Genomic DNA, 22,672 nt, shown 5'->3' with positions numbered 1-22,672 from the left:
AAAACGTATGTAATTTCTATAACCCTTTTGTTAATTTCGAAAATAGTAACATACTTCTAGGGTTCTTGATATTCAATAGTTGTTTGCAAATCATAGTGAGAACATAGATCCTTTATGGTGTGTATGAACTTAGGGTTTATATTTTTCCGTGAAAACTATATTTTGTATGATATAAAAAAATCAGTGGTATCAAAGACATTGTTATCATTGATCTTTAAGAAAGTTGAATCGATCAAAATTAGGGTTTATAGAAACTAAACCATAATGTAGGCATTTTCGAAAATTGCTAGGGTTCTTGAAACCCTAGCCTCCACCCTTAGGGTTTTTGATTTTTGCTAGGGTTTTAGAAACCCTAGCCTCCTCCCTTATTTTCGATTAATTAGAGGGAAACTTACGGTTTCCTTATTTGATAATTATTGTTTTAATTAGTTAAAACTGAATAATTAAAATTGGACAACCTCAATACCCTTATTTTTGGAAATTTTTGTAGGGATTAAATTAGGATTTAATTTATATTATTTGATTAATAGTTAATAGTAAATAATTATTTAATCCTCATGAGATTTAAATCAATTTGATTAATTGTTAATTAAAAGGTAAAAATTAAATATTAATTGCTTTAATTTTAAATTAAATTAATTTTTATATTAATTTCGAAAATTTCAATTTAAACGTAGTATTTTAAAATAGTTTTAAAATAAACCTTATACTATATAATTAAAAGACTAATATATATATATATATATATATATATATATATATATATATATATATATATATATATGTATATATATATATAAGACAAGTCAGTCAGATCGCTAATATGTCTCTTTCACAAAGTCAAATTATAAGACCGGGGGGGGGGGGGGGGGGGGGGGGGATATTAGGAAACTTCATATAAAATGGTTGTTGAATGGGGGTCCACTCTCACCCACCGCTTCCATGTTTGGTAGAGGGTCGTTAGCAGAACAGATCTGATTGGATGTTAACTTCATTAAAAGTATAATGGAATTAAGGTACTAGAACTACTTTTTAAAATCCCACGCTTAGTGACTTTAAGAAAAATATGAAAAGTATGCTAATCCTTGAAAACACACATCAAGTTAATCCTTGGACATTAACCTAGTATTTTAAAATAGTTTTAAAATAAACCAACAAAAGTCCTGAATAATAACTAGAATCTCTTGGAGGGAGAACGAGACACTTGTGTATAGATCTATATAGGACTGACAATCCTGCACCCTAGTTGTTAGCTACAGCTGGACTGACAGGTCTGGGGTGACAAATGTCGCCAACATTCCGACGCCTGAAGAATGTCGCAGCAGGCATATTAGTCATAAAATGGTTATAAGAACTCTTATGGGAAATAACGACACATTTGGTTTATAGAGTAATATATCTTCAGACGGTTTTAGTTAGATAAAACTACATTATACTATTTTCCAGTACAGAACAACTTTCATTTCTGAAATCATACATTCAAATTGTTTTATATAGATTAAAACTACATAATAGTACTTGCAAGTAAAACGATACTTATACATTTTGACCTTAAGGATTTTAAGACTACAACACATTTTAAGAAAATATTGGATTTTCAGGAACTAAATACTATCATTTTACAAGGAAAGGTCTAAGAATTCTCATACAAACTCTTATGAACTCACCAACTTAATTGTTGAAACTATTTCAAACCACTTGTACATGTAACAACAAGCTTTTGAAGATGAGATGCTAAGACGTCAGTCAAATCTTATATCATCATATTGTACTTGTTTTTGAATCATGTAACTCGTACAACGATGTATTTATTTTCAAATTATAATTAAGATTCATTGGAAGATGTTGTTCTGGAATCGCCACTTCGCGATGCTGATTTGGGTATTTCATCACTGACGAGGAATTCTCCAATCAATTCGAATTTTAGAGATTGAAATTCTAGTGGCTCTGTGAAAGCATATAATTTAGACACAACCACTAATCAAGGTGATCCTACGAATATATCCACTCTGATCATACTACGATCATACCACCCGAAGTTATGCATACCGAATTAGTTACTGTGGAGTTTTGAACTTCAGACATTCCTGTGAACATATCTAATATGGTAACAAATGTCAGCATGGGATATGGAGTTTCGAATAATGAAGCCTAACTTAATCTAGATAAATGTAATCCAAATCTTATTCTTTCATCATCTTTCAAAACTTCTACAACTGATACTTTGACTTCTCTACCACCATTTCACTCAACCATTGCTACTTCTACTCACTCACCCACTTTTGATAACATCATCAATCAACCCATTACTTCTTTGTTTTCGTCTCAATCAACTGATTACAAAACTGTTCACGAAGATTATTAAACTGAAGATAATGAATTTGAGGGCATTTTTGTTGATATTGAATTCGATCAAGAAGAAGAGAATATTCCTGATAATATGTTGACGTCTAGGAAACATTTCAAAATCCTCAACAGGAGGATCAATTTGTTGTTACAATTTCAAGCAGATGCAGGGGGAAAAAATTATGTGTATGGAATCATAGTGGATGTGATGTTAAAGGCTCAAGAGCATAGACTTCATGATTCAATTGATTTGGTTGATCAAAATAATGAGAAGAGGGTCAAAGCACAATCTACTTCATTTAATTATGATCTGAAAGAATTAAAGGTTGTTGCAATGGAAAGGCATGTTCTGTTTATTCAAGATGTTAAGAAGGTTCGTGAAGATGTGTATCAGAAAATTAAAGAACTTCGTAAGGACATGGCAAAGGAAGTTGCAACATTAGAACACAATTATTCCTCTCTTCACAAGAAGGTGGATATTATTGTTGATGCTGTAACTAAGTATGTTACTTTGTATGAAAATCTACTTCCGAAGGTTGCAAAGCAGGTTGACCAAGATGACAAGGGTTTTGGCAATATTGATAATCTGTTGGTTGAATTGAAAGGATTGGTTTTGAAGTCCAGTTTTGTCTCATCTTCGTTAATAACTCCAAATCTTCTTTCTGAGAAGTTTAAATTGTTGGAGTCCACGATTCAAAAAGAGCTTGCACCGCCTGCGAATATTATTAACATGATACCAACTGATGCCCCACCTGTGTTCACATGGGTGCAAGGGGGAGAAAAAGGGAGAAGTTGGCATTGGATCGAGAGTTGGTACTGGCGGAAGTGCATCGCATAAAACAGATGATGATGCGAAGGTTGTTGAGAAGGTTTTTTCTACTCAAACTCCAACTTCTTTTTCCCAAGGTGTCTACAATTTCATCCTCTACAACAACAACAACAACAACAACAAAACAAATAACCAAATGGATTGTAATTGGTTCTTCTGGTGGAGGATCTAGTTCTTCAAAACCACCTTCAACCACAGAACAAATGCAGAACAAGGGGAAAGGATTTTTTTATCGATCTTACTTCTGAAGAGAAGAAAGCAGCACTTGAAAAGGAGATGGAGAATCAGAGACGAATTCAAAGAATCCTTCAACAGAGAGCTAATTATCCTCTTGGTCTAAACCAAGGTGATCCTTTGAAACATTATACTTACGAATATATCAAAGCGTCAGTTGTTTAAAGAGAGATGAATGATTTAGAGAAAGTACCAAAGAAAAGTTACGATACAGAGAACACTAACTTTAATTAGTTGGACTTTCCGATGAACAAAATGATGTTCTTAGATGAGCAATTTGAGATTGCTAATAAGTACAAAGATAAACTTTTGTTCAAGGAGATGAAGTTTTGGTTCCATGTTGTACTTGGAAAAAGGGAAGAGGAAATTTGGTCCTTAGTCAAGATAGTTCGAGTTCTCAGTATATCCAAAGACATTTTGTTTGAGGGTATGTTTCAGAATTATTGATATCATACTGTCTGAGCCAACAATGTTGCTTTCGATTTCTCGGTTGCAGACTTTCTCTTGATGAACCTTCATGACTTGTGTGTTACATAGATCTTGAAGTTTGTTGATGTGTCAAAGCTGCAGGTGGCCAAGAAATAAGATTTCTTGATTGGGTTCGCACATATAAAGGTTTTCATTGAGGGCTACTATGGTGTTTTAGCTTTAACTGACATTGAATTAGTTACAACATTGGGAAAAAAAATTTCTATTCCTAAATCGATGTTGAAGAGCCAAGCTAGTTTGAAAGATTATGAAGATTGGGAGATTTGTTTGAAACCACTGGGAATTGTGTTTGTTGGTAAAAATAAGAAGGGCAACAACACAGTTTTTATTCCAAGTGTGTGATGTTGAGAGATATACTTCTTCTCATTATACAAATCTCATGGTTCAGATGAATAGTTGCGCCAAGAATAACGACAAAGAAAAATCTGAAATTTGAAAGATTGTCAACCGGTACACTAAAGTTCGAAGTGTTATACATCAAGTTGCTTAGGTGCTAATGACTTAGATTCAACAATTCTCACAAAGGGGAAGAATGTTGAGTTCGAAGGTTGTTGTGAGATGTCGAATATGTCTAGGTTATTTTGAGTGTCAAATGTCAATTTGTAATGTTATTATAAGGACATTTTAGTTTCGAAGTTTTCAGTGTTCAATCCCTTATATTTTTTGTGTGCTTTCATGATCCCTATAAATATGGGATGTGTACTATAGATAGAGAAGAACTTTCGTCATTTTGTCTAAAACTCTCTGTACGTAATGAAAGCATAAATTAGCAAAACAGACATTATTTATCTCGTGTTCTCATTCTTACTTTACTCTAATCTCATAATTCTTACTTGATATCATTACAACTACATTTTCGTGGTTCGGGGGTGTGACAGATTGGTATCAAAGCCTTGTTTATAGTGAACTAAGTATATTGAACCACGTAAGATATACAACTATAAATACAATGGGGCTAAAACACTCTGACTAAGAAATATACTTTTAAAAATATAATAGTATTTATATAAAAAGTATACATACATGCATACATACTAGAGCAGTGTCATACTAAGAACAAAGCAAAAATTAAGAGCTAAGTTGAACACAACGATTAAGCCTAGATGGTTATGGAATCATATATGGGATAAATATAGCTTGATCAACTATATTTTTACGAGATACGACTAACATGTGTTTTGGAATAGTCGTGGTGAACAACGAGTCTAAAACTTACCAATACCCCATACAAGGAAACTCTATAATCGAACATAAAGTTTAAAATACTATAGGAGTATTTTATGATACTATAGAACCACACACCTAGATTCTTTATTTACCTCCATTCTCGCACGAATGACATGGCCTGATTTCTCCACAAAGACCCCTACTACCCTGCCACCGTAGCCAACGGATGGATCGAGAATCTAGAAGAGGATCTTGAAGAGTACAAGACGATACAGACCGCCTACACTCCTTAGAAGAGGAGATAGTTGCCATAAGATGACAAATCCTTGCAACTGAAACTAGGGTGGTCATAGCAGAACAGAGAGCGGAGGAGGCCACTCGCGAGATGTGAGATGGCAGGGCACCTTGTGTATCATTTTGGTATATAATAGACTAGTATAGCCTAGTGAGTTGGTGACTACACTACTCACGCTATGTGTTAGACTTATTGCATCTTTCATCACAAATAGTAGTTGTAAATCAAGCGAGATACGCCCTCCTAAAACCCATGAAACCCAAACCAACTTAAGGTTTTCACATCATTGTGATATTTTGGTAACTTAAAATTTGCAATACCTACTACCACTCACCAGCATAAGTACATAACGATGATGTTAATCGAATCATTAGGAATCCTGCAACAAGACATGTAAATTTATGTGTACAACTAGCAATGACCATAGTTACTTACAAACTCATTTCATACCATACAACAAAATCATGTCGTCATGTGGAAGTAACCAACATACCAGTGCAACACCAGTTCTACACATGGAGCTCGCCACATTCCAAGTCGTTGTAGTAGCCGCCGTGACAACTATCATGACACAACTTAGTGCTAACAACACGAACGGAAATGAGAACGGTAACCACAGTCCCACTCAAGGTGACAACCAAGGACACCATCGAGTTTGCTCCTGCAAGGACTCCCCAAATTATGAACTTAAGAACACCTATGACGAACGAGGAGTACTGCCCTAGAAGTGAAAGTTCTGGAACAAGAAAAAGGGTCGTCCGACTTAAGGACATGCCAAAAGGCAACAAACTGTGATAGTCCATACAACCACTATCCCTACTGCCTCAGTGCCGACAAGACCATATGCTAGAAAGCTGCCAAAATGCAACAAGTGCAACTTTCATCACTATGGATCTTTCCGAGAATTGAATTACAATAAATGCAACAAGAAGGGGCATACCACTCGTTCCTGTAAAGTTCTAGCTCAACATAACACCAAGGTCACCAATGCTGGGATGGATCAAGCTTGCTACAGATGTCGGGAGGCAGGGAATTTCAAGAGGGAGCGCCCAAAGACTAGAAACAAAGATTTCAAAGGAGTCAGAAGAGTTTCAGCAACAAAGCGTGGGAAAGCACTAAAAGACCCCGTTGTGATTACCGGTATGTTTCTCCTCAAATAACTCATATGCATGCATACTTTACGAAAGCGGTACGAAGAGGAGTTTCGTAAGTCAATGATTTTAAAAAAAACATATTCAGACAAAAGCCACAACCACTTAATTAAAACACTCACAGTAGAAATAGCAAATGTTAAAAATAGAAAGCACTAAAGATATATACATATGTTGCACTTTAACTCTAAACAATCCTTCCTTCCAAATCGACCTAATGTCGGTCACAATAAGAAGTTTTAATGTTATCATCGGCATGGATTAGTTAAGTCCTCACCATGCCGATATCCTATGTTACGAAAAGGTTGTTCACCCTAACCTGCCAAGTAGCGAGACCCTAGTCCTTATGACGACAAACCCAACACAAACCTCTGAATCGTCTCTTGCTTCAAGACTCGGAACTACTCATACGAGAGGTATGAAGCCTTCCTTGCCCACGCGGTGGATGAGAAACAAGAAGCAAAAGACAACAAGGATGTTCCAGAAGTCCGTAAGCTTCTCGATGTACTCCCAGAAGACCTTCTGGGAATACCACTCGTACGACAAGTCAAGTTTAAAATCGACTTACAATGAAGTAACTATGGAAAAAGTAGTTGTTAATACGGTTTCACCCTATTAAATCACTTCACCCACATAGAGACTAAGGACCAATGCCAGGTAGAATCACTTATTTAACTTCCTTTTCAATCTCGTTTATATACAACTTTTATACACAAAACGATTATGGAAGGACCAGGGTAGACATGCTAACGCTTGGGTGATCGTAGACAAATTAACCAAACCCACAAACTTCCTACCAACCAAATCCACAATGAAAATAGAATAGCTGACAGGAACGTATCACAAGGAGATTGTGAGAATGCACAATGTGCCACTATCTATCATCCTTGATAAGAGATAGTCGATTTTCTTTGCATTTTGGATAGTCATTACAAAAGTCCTTGGGAACCAAACTCATCATGAGTAAAGCTTATCACCCTCAAACTGACGGGCAATGGGAGGGAACCATTCAGATGCTGGAAGACATCTTGAGAGCTTGCGTGATAGAATTTGGTAAAGAGTGGGATACCCACTTACCCCTCAATGAGTTCTAATACAATAATAGTTATCACACTAACATCAAAATTGGTCCATTCGAATCCCTTTATGGGCGCAATTGCAGATCATCCCTGTGCTGGACTAAGGTGGGTTTGACATAGTTAGCAAGAGGGAAAGTACCTAAAAACACTATCACCGACCTAGAAATCATACGTGAGACAATAGAGAAGGTCGTCCAAATTCAAAAACGACTGAAAGCATCTAGGGACCGACAAAGGAGTTATGCGGATAAATGACGAAAGCCCTTGGAATTCCTGTTTGGTGACCTCGTGCTATTGAAGGTCTCCCCCTGAAAGAGAATGATACGTTTTGGAAAACATATGAAACTAAATCCAAGGATTATCGGGTCATTCAAGATTCTTGCTAGAATCGGCCCGGTAGCTTAAAAACTCCGACTGCCCCAAGAACTTAGTAACGTACACCCTACCTTCCACGTGTCAAATCTGAAGAAGTGTCTATCGAATGAGACTCTTGTAATTCCACTTGATGAAATTGAGGTAAACGAGAGTCTACAATTTGTAGAGGAACCTGTAGAAATCATGGACAGGGAGATCAAGAGAATGAAACAAAGTTGCATACAAATAGTGAAGGTCCGCTGGAATGCCAAGCAAGGACCTGAATTCACTTGGGAATGAGAAGACCATATGAAACAAAAGTACCCACATCTCTTCTCTAGTTCATGAGTACCCACTTTAGAACTAATTTCAAGATGAAATTCCCTCTAACGTGTAACATCCCCAAAATCTCAGCCAGAAAAGACCGGTTTCATTTATGCTTTTTAAACATTTTCAGAGTAAATCCTTTTGATTTTAAAAGAGATGCGCAATTTGTTTCCAAAAACAAAACATGATAAAATAGATTTTTATCAAGACATTTCATAAAGAAATATAATTTCATTTCATAATCAAAAATCGGGATGTCATGTTCCGATACATATCATAAAGCATAAACGATAATATTACAAGTCATTCAACAAATATATACACATACATACTTGTAAACAAAACAACTTGATGATTCATCCATCTTATGCCCTTGCGCCCTTTCCTGTAATACAAATAAACTGAGAGGGTCAGGCTTGGGAGCCTGGTGAGCATATAGGGTCTTCAACCCACAATAAATAATTACAATAAATAATTATATTTAATTTCACCAACCAACAATAATCCGATTACCCATTCCCGTTATCCTCACTTTATGTCGCTAAAACAACATCTATATGAAGGGACCAAATCTAGGATTTTCATCGGGACATACATTACTACTAAGGGGTTTCCTCAACAATAGATATCCTAAAGGCAACCATGAGGGGGATAGAGTACACCAGTGAACACATTGTTCACAACACCTACATGTTATGAACCTGCTAGCGTTCCACTGGACTGTCTAAAAAGAGTCTGTGGTCGTCATCCATACTCCGCAAGATGACTAGGTCAACATCAACAACATCGAAGACTCTCATCTGTTTATCACAATCAACTATCTATCCATGTTCTACCCAACATATTAGTAGATAAAAATATATAATTTTATACATAGTTTAAAACCTGTATAACATGTTTAATCAATACACATTCCACATAACAAATGAGGCACACACATATAACACGTATTTCATAGAGAACAAATCAGATCTATGAGATAGAAGAAAGTAAATATACATTCACACATATAATCAACAAAATATACGCATAACATGCATTTCGAATAAAATACTTCATAATTATGCGTTAGAAGAAGGTAACTACACACTCATTTGATCGGAAGATGATCGGACAACACTACGACTTGTAGAAGTAGTATTCTTCGGTAGATCTGGAAGATCTTCACAAAAACGGGCTCCTCGCGGGCAGAGCTTCGGCTCGGGAATTGCACTTCTTGGGATCTTCGGGGCTTCGGAACTTGCTTCGGGGCTCGGGATTGATATCGGGGCTTCGGGATATTTCTGGTACGCAAAACGAGAGAAAGATAAGAGAAATTGGCAAAAGAAGCCGGCTGCCCTCACATGCCTTTTATAGAGGTTGAGGCCTCAGATTACGCTGGGCGTAATGCTCTACGCGGGGCGTACGCCTCAGAAATCGTCATCACTTACGTCATCGGAGCTCTTGAGTCCGAGGTGGTGCATGCATCGGGGTACGTTGGGCGTACAGCCCGACGCTGGACGAAACCCGGATAAGTCCGGTGACTCTCCTTCGGATAATGTCGGATTTAATAATTAAATTTATATTTTAATTATTTAATAAACTTCAAAAAATCATATCTTCTTCATACAGACTCCGTTTTCGACGTTCTGTATATCCACGCGTAAGTGAGACTATGCTCAACAACTTTTGTTTAGACTCTGTCGGCTAGTTTTGAATTTATTTTTATTATTTATTTTTAGTAGGCCGGGACAGGAAAACTCTGTTATAAATTCATCACTTCTTCATCTGATGTCCGTTTTCGTCCGTCTTTTCACCAATGCACTAGTATCAACGAGATCTTAGATTCTCGTTTAGATTGTTTCAACCAAAAATCACTCAATCTCGAATCGGGTATTCGGGCTGCATACTGCTAAGTCGAAACTTCGAAAAATCATAACTTCCTCATAAGAAGTTAGATTTGGGCGTTCTTTTTATGCACGCTCTTGGTTTAACGAACTCTACGACTTTCGTTTAGATCACTAAGGCTAAATATCGGTCTAACGTAAATTCACTTTTTACGTCATTTAGCGTCGTGCCGGTTCAGTCGCGAAACTTCGACATGTCATAACTTCTTCGTTATAACTCGGATTTCGGCATTCTTTATATATTCGGAAACCTCATTTCAACTTCTACAACATTATGTAAAACTATCAGGTTTATTCTACACTTAAATTTTGACGCTTATTTTATTCATAATTAAATCAAATCACATAATTAAGCAATTAAGCACAAAACACATAATACTCAAATAATACATCTTTATTATTTCAAAATGGGTTACAAAGGTTAACCTAGACTATTATATCAACATTAATGACAAGCCCATAAACACAGGTGTTACAATTCTCTCCACCTTAGAATGATTCCGTCTTCGGAATCACACATCAACAAACATCTGCGGGTAGCGACTCATCATGTCACTTTCCGTCTCCCAGGTGAGATTTGGCCCATTCGTGTGTTTCCATCGGACAAGCACTAACTCGACCATCTTACGTCGCAAATTCTTAGTCTTTCGGTCAACGATTGCCTCTGGTTCTTCAATCAACCTTTTGTTCTCATCGATTCTCAACTGCGAAAGTGGAATCATGTCGGGAACTTCTCCTGTGAACTTCCTCAAATAACACACATGGAAAGTATTATGAATTCCATTCAGTTCTTCGGGTAATTCGAGCTTGTAAGCTTGCTTCCCAATCCTATGAAGAACTTTAAACGGTTCAATAAACCTTGGACTTAATTTTCCCCTTTTACCAAATCTTATAAGTCCCTTCCACGGCGAGAATTTAAGCAAAACTGAATCTCCAACTTCAAAAGTCGTCGGTCTTTGCTTGTTGTCAGCATAGCTCTTTTGACGATCCTGAGCTGCTAACATTCTTTCCCTAATTATTTTCAACTTTTCAACAGTTTGATGGACTATATCCGGTCCCATAAACTGCTTTTCCCCAGCCTCAAGCCAACAAGACGGCGTATGAAACTTCTGTCCGTACAAAGCTTGATAAGGTGCCATCTTTATGCTCGAGTGGAAACTATTATTGTAGGAAAATTCTACCAAAGGTAAATGTTCATCCCAATTACCTTGGAATTCTAGGGTACATTCTCTCAACATATCTTCAAGTGTTTGTATCGTTCGTTTACTCTGACCACCATTCTGTGGATGATAAGCTGTACTCAAACACAACTTAGTACCCAATTCCTCTTGTAGACTTTTCCAAATCGTGAGGTGAAACGGCTGTCATGATCTGACACAATCATTAATGGAGCACCATGAAGCCTCACAATTTCCTTCACATAAGAATTCGCAAGCTTTTCCATAGACCATTTCTCCTTGGCTGCTATGAAATGTGCACTCTTAGTGAATCGATCAACGATCACCCAAATCATGTTGTGACCACTTTTTGTTCTGGGCAGTTTAGTGACAAAATCCATAGCAATGTCTTCCCACTTACCCATAGGCACAAGCAAAGGTTTTAAACTCTCGTACGGTTTCTAATGTTGTGTCTTGACTCTCGCACAAGTCACACACTTAGCCACATACTTTGCAACATCAAGCTTCATCGTCGGCCACCAGTAGTAGGGTTTCAGGTCCCTATACATTTTAGTGCTACCGGGATGAATCGAGTACATGGTCTTGTGAGCTTCTTCCATCGGAAGATCTCTGACTCCTCCTGTCTTAGGTATCCAAATCCGATCTTGGAACACCTTCAGTCCATGACTGTTTATACCGAACACCAACGTTTTGCCCAAACGTTCCTCCTTTCGGTCATTCTTCTCAGAAGCTTCGTCTTGAGCTTTCTTTATACTCTCCACAATTTTCGAGACAACTTCTATTCTCAATGCTCTTAGCCTCTTCCTTTCAAGATTGACTTTCCGACTGAGAGCATCAGCAATAACATTAGCTTTACCAGGGTGGTAAAGTATCTCACAGTCGTAGTCCTTAAGTAACGCTAGCTAGCGTCGTTGCCTCATATTTAAGTCTTTCTGATTAAAGAGATATTGGAGACTCTTATGATTAGTGAAAAGTTTGCACTTCGTGCCATAGAGGTAATGCCTCCATATTTTCAGAGCGAAAACTACCGCTGCCAACTCCAAATCATGAGTCGGATAGTTCTTTTCATGCTCTTTCAATTGTCGAGACGCATATGCGATCACCTGATCTCTTTGGGTCAAAACACAACCCAATATAACCCTAGACGCATCGCTATAAACAGCGAAGTCTTCAACTCCATCGAGTACAGAAAGTATCGGTGCCTCGTATAGCTTCTTCTTTAGCTTCTCGAATGCTTCTTTATGCTTATCATTCCAAGAATAAGTACCTCCTTTGTGGGTCAAAGCTATTAATGGAGTAGCGATCAAAGAAAAACCTTGGATAAACCTTCGGTAATATCCGGCGAATCCCAAAAAGCTTCGAATCTCTGTGGGACTTTTCAGTTGTTCCCACTTCGATCTTTGCTGGATCAACCATTATCCCTTCTTGGTTGACCACGTGACCCAAGAATTGGACTTCTCCAATCCAAAAATCACATTTGGAGAACTTTGCATACAACTTCTCCTTCTTCAATACTTCCAACACTTCTCGCAAGTGTCTTCCATGCTCCTCTTGGCTTTTCGAGTAAATCAGAATGTCACCTATGAACACTATCATAGATTTATCTAGGAACGGATTACAAACCCTTTTCATTAAATCCATGAATACTGTTGGAGCATTGGTTAGTCCAAACGACATAACCAAAAACTCGTAGTGTCCATATCGTGTTCTGAATGCAGTCTTCTCGATATCCTACTCTTTCACCTTCAGCTGATGATATCCTGACCTTAGGTCGATCTTTGAAAAATAACTTGAACCTTGTAGTTGATCGAACAGGTCATCAATCCTTGGCAACAAATATATATTCTTTATTGTTGCCTTGTTCATCTCTCTATAATCGATGCGCATTCTCATACTTCCATCTTTCTTCTTCACGAATAACACCGGAGCTCCCCAAGGTGATGAACTAGGTCTAATGAAACCTTTGTCCAATAACTCCTGAAGTTGTATCATCAGCTCCTTCATCTCTGTCTGGTTAATCGATAAGGTGCTTTTGCTATTGGCGTCGTCCCTAGTAACAAGTCTATTCTAAACTCCACTTGTCTATCAGACGGTAATTCGAGAAGATCTTTGGGAAATACTTCTGGATAATCATATACGACAGGAATGCTCTGCATCGCCTTTTTCTCCTTCTTAGCATCGATCACGAATGCTAGATACGACATACATCCTTTAGCCAAACACTTTCTGGATTTCATCAATGAAATGATTCCAGAATTTACTCTGTGTTTATCTCCATACACCATAAACGACTCTTTCCCAAGCGAGTTTACTTTGACTATCTTCTTCTTACACACTATTTCGGCGTCATTGGCGCTAAGCCAATCCATTCCAAGTACGATGTCGAAACCGTTTAGTTCAATAGGCAATAATTCCTCGTGGAATTTATTCCCATTCAAGTTAATTAAGATGTTTTTCATACGATGGCTAACATGTACAAACTTGCCACTAGCAACTTCGACTAATAAGGCATTATCTAGTCTATCAACAGGCAAAGCTAGTTTTCTACCAAATTCATGCGATATAAAGGAGTAGTTGGCTCCAGAATCAAATAAAATTTGGGCAGACAATTTGTTTACGAGAAAGGTACCTGAAGCGACATCAACTTCATCTTTAGCAGCTTCCACTGTCATCTGGAATGCTCTCGCCTTCGGATTTGGTGGAATGTTGGGTCTTGCTGCCTCCTTTTTTTTCGGGCAGTCCCTTGACATGTGTCCCTCCTCACCATAACCATAACAAACTTTCTTAGTGAAGGTGCATTCATTGGCGTAGTGCCCTGGCTTTCCACATTTAAAACATGTGGCCACCACTTCACATTTCTCATGATGCTTCTTCTTACATTTTTCGCACCACTTGGCTTCGCCTCCTCCTTTCGAACTAGACTTCGAGAACTTGTTTTTCTTGTTGGACCCTAAAGATCCATCGAATTTCCTCTTTTCACCAACCTCTGACCTCTTCAGAACCTTTTCCTTATGCTGGGCCTCCACATTCTTAGGTGCTCGAACAACTGTTTTTAGAGTGGTTGCCATCTTGACTGTCGGGCCAAAGTCGGCAGGCAGTCTATTAGCGAACCTCTCAATCTTGGAGAGTTCTGTTGGCACTAGGTACGGAAATAACTTCATCTTCTCAGTGAATGCTGTAGCATAGTCATCTATGCTCATCCTCCCTTTCTTCATGTTTTGGAACTCATTGTTCAGATCAATCAGATCTATCTCTGAACAATATTGCACCCTTAACTGTTCCAAGAACTCCTCCCATGACATTTTCAGGGCTTCTCCTCGTGGCATAGTATCTGCCAACAACTTCCACCAACTCAAGACTCCAGTCTTCAGTTGTCTAACTGCGAAGACATTCTTCTGTTTGTTGCTACAGTCGCAACTTTCAAATACCATCTCCAATTCGGAGATCCAATCCATAATCTTGACAGGCTTTGGGATTCCAGAAAGACTTGGTGGCTTGGCGCCCAAGAAATTCTTGTACATTCGCCCATCCTTGTTGTTTCTCCTTTCCGGGTTGTTCCTTCGTTCTCCTTGAGTCCCAACTTGACTCATAATGCGACTATTGTTCCCTTCCTCCGATTGCTTGGGAATCAATTCAGGTTCCTCGATGGGTATGATAGGTTCGTCCCTATTATATTTTTAACAGTCTGAGACAAGATAAGACCGTTAAAAATTCATAACTTCTTCATTCGACGTTCGTTTTCTTCTATCTTTTTACCGTTAAACTACAATTGACGAGATCTTAGATTCTCGTTTAGGTTGTGTCGGCTAAAAATCATTCGAAGTCCCGAAGATCCCGAGATGTAGGATTCCCGAGCCGAAACTCTACCCACAAGGAGCCTGGTATTTTGTGAAGATCTTCTAGATCTACCGAAGAATACTACTTCTACAAACCGTAGTGTTGTCTAATCATCTTCTGATCAAGTGAGTGTGTAGTTACTTTCTTCTAACGCATAACTATGAAGTATTATATATAAAATATGTGTTATGTTTATATTTTGTTGTTATATGTGTGAACGTATATTCACTTTCTTCTATCTCATAGATATGATTTGTTTACTATGAAATATGTGTTATGTGTATGTGTCTCATCTGTTGTTCGGAATATGTATTGAATGAGAATGCTATACAGGTTTTAAAATATGTATATATATATATATATATATATATATATATATATATATATATATATATATATATATTTATCTACTAATATGTTGGGTAGATAGTTAATGTGTGATAAACAGATGAGAGGCCTCGATGTTGTTGTTGTTGATCCAGTTATTCAGCGGAGTATGGATAACGACCACAAACTCTTTCTAGACAGTCCTGTGGAATGCTAGCAGGCTCATAACCTGTAGGTGTCGTGAACGATGTGTTCACCGGTGTACTCTATCCCCCTCATGGTTGCCTCTAGGAAATTTATTGCTAAGGAAACCCCTTGCAGTAACGTCCGTTTCGGTGAAAATCCTAAATTAGGTTCGTTATAATAGATGTTGTTTTAGGAACGTAAAGTGAGGATAACGGGAATGGGTAATCGGGTGATTGTTGATTGTTGAAATTAAATATAATTATTTATTGCGGGTTGAAAACCATATATGCTCACCAGGCTCCTAAGTCTGACCCACTCAGTTTATTTGTATTACAAGAAGTGGTGCGAGGGCATAACATGGATGAATCATCAAGTTGTTTTGCTTACAAGTCTGTATGTGTATATATTTGTTGAATGACTTGTAATGTTATCGTTTATGCTTTATGGTCTGTATTGGAACATGACATCCCGATTTTTGATTATGAAATGAAATTATATTTCTTTATGAAATGTCTTGATAAAAATCTATTTTATTATGTTTTGTTTTTGGAAACAAATTGCACATCTCTTTTAAAATCAAAAGGATTTACTCTGAAAATGTTTAAAAAGCATAAATGAAACCGGTCTTTTCTGGCCGAGATTTTGGGGATGTCACAAACTAACTCATAAGGCAAAATAGTTTTAAATCAAATGATACAAGTAATTAGCTTAACATATAATCTAATAACTATCATAAAAATTTTGACAACTATCTTTTGATGGCTCTTGGAATTCATAACTTATGAGTTTAATGTTATTTTAATGGATGAGACTTTTCATTTCCATAACTTGAGGACAAGTTATGGATGTCATTAAAATCATTAAGATCAACATTTTAACAACTAAAATTATCATATAATTTAAGATTGATCTAATTAAACTCATAAACAAGATAATTTCAAATCAACAATTTTCAAGCAACTTTGTTTATCACATAAAACAACGATTTTCTCAAAACTTTGACAATTATCTTGTGGTTGGATGAGTACAAACACTACCAAATCAGAAAAAAAAACATTTTTAATGATCCAAAATAGTTTGTGGTAGTGTTCCCAATCCAATCCAGGCCAAGTAACCCGAAATTTTGCAAACAGAGCCATCTACTCGACGAGTAGATGAACTGGACTCGTCGAGTTACCCTTTTACTGAGTGACTCGTCAAGTCAGTTCATGGACTCGACGATTTCACCAGTCAGAGGCCAAAAAATCAACATTTTCATCTTTGAAAAATTAGCAAGCATCAAATATAATAGAAAACAATCATGGGCTCTGATACCGCTGTTAGGTTTTGAGCACTATAACACTCCTATGGTGCACATGCAACCCTAAATGCTTTGGATCTATGTTTTCTCTAATTATACATGCATATTTTCATTTTTCCAAAGCATTGTCCTAAGTATCATACAAATTGTCAAATTAACAATACAACTAGTTGGATGACTTACCTCTTAGAAGGACTTGTAGTTCTTGACCTGTGAAAGCTTAAGCACCTCAAGTGTGATGCCTCTAATGGTTCACAAACACCAATATGCAAGAGGAGGCTTGATAGAATAAGTTGCTTAGCACAAAATCAATATCACTCTCATAGAATGAATGTGGCAGCTCATGTAACCGATTTTGGCTCTTAAGGGGTTTATTTATAATGTGGCAAATGATAAGGTTACACCTTGTAAACCCTAATGAGCTTTCATATTACTTAGGATCTATGTGTTAACTTACATTGACTATCTATGGGTTATATCATTGGTTTAGCCAATCCTAAATAACCAAGGATCATTAGCCCACACTATAAGAATCATTGATTTACACAATCAATCCCTATATATTTAATTAGTCTCTTTTGATCACAAAATTAATTCCAAATTAATTCTTGATCAATACTAATTAAATAATATGATTTCGTATTAATCTATTATACTTGTAATATATTAATAACTCACAAATAACCTTATTCTCAAAAGTCCATCCTATCAAATTGCACTGGTGAAGGCAACCCAAAAGGACCATGCTACAATCGGGTCAATTACATCTCAGTTATAGTTATGGGGTTAGACACCAAATCTAGCAGTTAGATGGTTAGTTGAGGAATTAAAAGTGCTAAAAAGTAAAAGAAAAGTCAATGACAAGTTATATCAAGTATACACCAAACTGATTAATAACACGGTTTGCACTCAAACACGAGTTAGTAAGAGAGATCAATTTAAATTGAAGAGGATATTCAATGATGTTCAGTAAGAGAGAGATATATGAGAAAGATATTTATATTTCATAGAGAAGATCAAAAGATCGTAGAGAAGAAGTGATAAAAGATAAGAGTTAAGAGTTGAGAGTTGAGATTATATTCGATACAAGATATGAGTACTCTATTTATAGAGTCTCCAAAAGTTACATCCGTAATAAACAACTAATAAAGCTACTGAGTAGTATGGTCATGCAAGGTCCATTGGATAAACTAAGGTTATCACGATAATTCAATTGGAAATAACTAAGTCTTCACTTCGGTGCACATGTTGAGGTAGAGAGACAAATTACGGTAGCCAAAGTAGTTGCGGTAGATCAAGGATGATTGTGGTTCTCCAAGTTTAAGAGGGTCCCTTATTTGTCTTAACAGATTACCGCAACATGGTGAAGACTCCTTCGTGTATCCTCCAATATGAATTTTACTTTATTTGTCCATCACATCGATTAGGACACCGCACCGTAGTGTAGAAGCTGCATTGTCGCGGTCTGGTCTTCAACATTTATCAATATTCACTGTTTGTTTATTGTTTTCAGCAATCACGCTTCCGGCACACCATTTCAGCTCCTTTTATCCTAAGTATGTCTACGTTGCTCCAAAATAAACTTTAAACATCATAAGCATCAAATATCTTTAATTAAGATTAAAAGGTAGATAAAAACCCTAACATATCGCGTAAAATGCATGACTATATGTGGCGATATCACTAACTAATCTCATTATTTTTTAATACAATAGTACTTTAGTAAATTTCTCTTTATTTAGAATTTAGTTCATTTTTAGTTTAAGGTTTTTCTATAGAATGAAATTTCGTCAATAAGAATTAATAATTAAATATATTTAAGAAGAATGAGTCTTTATGTCACGTTACCGAGGTCCTCATTTCAATAAAACATGTTGTTTAGGGCTTTACTAGGGCTGACTAATAAAAGGCTCAAAGTTGGAAGTGATCTTAGAAACCAATCACGTTCCAGAAAAATAATCCCAATATCTAATTCGCATAGAAGAAAAACAAAATTTACTTAAATACGTTTGTATCACCGGAAAGGAAAAAGGGTCAATAGGTAAGGTTTTACTACAATTACTTAAAATGTGCCTTTATAACATTCTTTTTCTCTTGGGTATGGATTTGAATATTTTGGGAGCTCTCCAATTAGTTAACTATAGATATATTTTAGTCAATGTCATATAGTATATAAACTAAGTTATTGGTACAAACCTCAATATACTATTGCGGGGAGGGATGAACTAAAATCTAAAGTTTTAAATCAAAATTTTCTCGAACCATCCCCCTATGAGGAATTGCCAAATCATTTGACTCTTCCACCATTCCAATATAAAGGACTAGTCAATGAAATAATAGATAGTAAATGTACCGGTTTGAAAACCAATGAATTGCTATTTTTAAAATATTATTCTCGTCAGACTTAAACCTAACAAAATTAAAATCAACAATAATAAGAATAAGCGTTTGACCCATTTTTCTCTATTTCAAAGAAATAAATTAACCTAAGGTTGAGATAAATAATGATTTTATCTAGATTTTTCTTCCATTTAGGTATCATAGATCAAGAGGGACTTGTTCATTCCTTGTCTACTCTACTCTTTTCTTGAAATAATATTTACGTACCACGGTCATTAGGAATAGAGAATCTATATCAAAGAAAGGTCTAATTGTTAGAATATTCATATCCATTGCAATTTGATTTTATGTGGTTAGTATGATCAATGAATTAGTGAAGGTACGAAAAAAGAGTGATTTTAACACCTGGTAAGCAAAAGCCTACATAGAAGTTCTAATGCTATGCCTTCAAGCACTCGTCCATCTCTCCCACACAATGATTATGACCTAAAATCCTAAAATCGAGTGAATAGTGAATAATTATAGATTATTAGGTAGGTACAACCAATCAACTCTAACTTTACAACTATCAAAATACAAAAATTTTCATCATAGTAAAGAAGTATGCGATCAAAATCTCATGTTTCGTTCCATAACGAATATTCTTTGAACTGAATGATGACCGTAACGAATTTCAGATTAATCTGAAAGAAACTATACCCAAGCTTTATATAGTTATTATGAAGCTATGAGACTAGAAATTGGTCCCTATAACCGAAGTTATATACTCTATAAAATTGAACTTATCCAAACAAGTAACAGAGAACATACGAAAGCTTTGGAATATTATTTTAGAGATTTCAAACAACACCCAATGTACGACACCCATTGTTTTTACAATACGGTCATGATATGCTCGCTTGCATTTACTGATCGAATCACACACAACAATAAGTTTTATAACACCAAGTTACTGGTGCGTTTACTTATCATCAATGTGCAACCGACCATCAAATAACAACTCACACGTCTCAGTTTCAAGAATATAGAATATTATCGACTCACAATCACTCGTGATGAAATCCATGAAGTGATTCTTGTGAGCGTGTGTTTAATCCAATACTCTAATCTTATTAAAGCACTAATGAACTCTGCAACAAACTTGTGATATGTCTAAACTCTTTAGTCAATCTACAGACTCTCATGACAGTCTTCCTTCATACCTACTTCCAACGTATGACCGATTGTGGAGGTTCGCATAACCCAATATTCTAGAAGTCAAAACATGCAAACTGAAACACAACAATAATACTTAATCCTATATGTCCCCAAACTTGTGGGAGTAAATAAAACACTTTTGTTTAAACACCATATTGATTACTCATTATTCATCATTTACTATTTCAGAAAATCAACCTATTACTCAAATTACAACAATAGTTGTCCCATGCTTCGAGCATACACACTATGTTTTCCTATGGTCCATACTTTGTGAAATAGATAAATTGAAAACTTTTCCAATGATGCTTATTTCACAACTCCTTATCCTTATCATTAGTGTAAGAATACAAATTCCTTACCACTACTAGAATATGCTAGATTCTAGCATTTTATGCAACGATCCTTTCGCAACATCATAGCACAAAAGTCACCAAGAATTGGCCAATGGAATTACAAAGTACTCTATCGGAAATTGTTACAAGACAATTCCATAGACGTGAAGTCTCACATTCAAAGTACATTCCTTTGAACATTCTTCTTGCATAATATTTTCTAATCTAGACATAGACTCTCAATATCCAACTCCCAATATGGAAACATTTCCATATTCGCCATATGACAACTCATTCTTAATAGAATCTTATCTATTCATAATAATGTCAATATGGTCCATCCAATACCATACTTCCAACTACTCACAAGCGACCAATCCTGAATGAACTTTGGATAGTCCTTTGATAGTTGTTTAATTATTTTAGTCAAAACCGATTCTAGTCCTTTTTCCCTCTTAATGCGGCAGACATTTGGAAAATTTTAGAATGATCAAATATTATAGCATTTACAATCGATCCTATACCCGAAGCGTATAGGACACGATGCATAATGTCTTACATAAAGATATGATACTTTATCAATCTTTTGCCATAATATTTTATGTGTCACGTTCTCACAATTCGAACTATGAAGAGGGATGCCGTAATCATAATCGAAATTTGAGAACACACTATGTATCCTTTGACTAAATTTATTAAAAAATTTCAATCTAAGATTTAGATTTTGAAATAAAGTATAATATCCTCTCCCTTAATTATAGTAAAACAACTTTTCAACCTATGCAACTTTGCAAATTGAATCTTAGTTTTCTATAATTAATATTGCTAACTTGCAATACTTGCCATAATAACCATACAAACATAACACTTATTCTCCCACTATCATGATGATGATTATCATATAAGCATAACACTTATGCTCCCACTAGCTTTGACATGTATTCAGAAAACAGCTGAACTTCCAGAAAACAATGCCTATTGAATTTCTGAAGTTCATATTTTTAATACCAGATGCTTCGATAAGCCTTTATCTAAGCTTCTTAAACTTATACAGCTTTTCCTTAGATAGCTCATATGTGTGTCTAAACAATTCAGAACTTATATCAATAAGTCCCAAATGTTAGACTAATCGCCAAATCTCACAATTCGAACTATGGAAAGGGATGTCATAACCATAATCGAACTTGAGAATACAATTTTCATAAATGTTGTCTTCTTAAAATCTCTCTTAGTGAAAGCATTTCCTCATAGTCATTTTCATGAAGGAGGGAATCTTATGACACTTAGATTTTATGGTGTATGTGTTCCTATCCATGTGAATTTTCCAAAACCAAGTTTGCGACAAATCCAAACTCATATGGATTGAACTTTCTTGATTTCTAACTTTATGGTAACACGAGTGCCCACCATGTCTTCTAAGTAGTTTAGCAACTTATCCTTACATATCAATGTACTTTCCATCGATCAAGGCCCTTTGTCTTTATGCATTCAAATAATAACTCATAGAACTCACATACATAATTAACTCAATTGGAATGGTACAGAAACAAAATAATGTCAAGATGATAGGTTGTAAACCTCAAGTCATGTGCTAGTGATGATTAACTAGGTTTACTCTCAAATTTGTTCTTGAAACCTTTCAAGACCATTAAGGCTCCCACTTACTCCTTGACATATAAGATTCTCTTGTCAAGAAACGTTTCTTGATAAACAAATATTCAAGAGTTGGTGTAGCTTTTATCAAGACAAAACACTTCACAAAATTGGTCCTAGTTGGTCTTTATCTTATCCAAGACATCACAACTTTCCAATTTT

At 36.1% G+C, this 22,672-nt stretch overlaps 1 pseudogene; it reads left to right on the top strand.

Moving 5' to 3' along the window:
* Positions 1-18,821: 18,821 nt before the first annotated feature.
* Positions 18,822-19,393, top strand: LOC145006134 (small ribosomal subunit protein uS4c pseudogene; annotated as a pseudogene).
* Positions 19,394-22,672: the final 3,279 nt, after the last annotated feature.

The sequence above is a fragment of the Lactuca saligna genome, chromosome 7 (assembly GCF_052625555.1).
Source record: "Lactuca saligna cultivar CGN05327 chromosome 7, ASM5262555v1, whole genome shotgun sequence".
NCBI classification, from domain to species: domain Eukaryota; kingdom Viridiplantae; phylum Streptophyta; class Magnoliopsida; order Asterales; family Asteraceae; genus Lactuca; species Lactuca saligna.
This window is presented reverse-complemented; position numbering and strand designations above follow the sequence as displayed.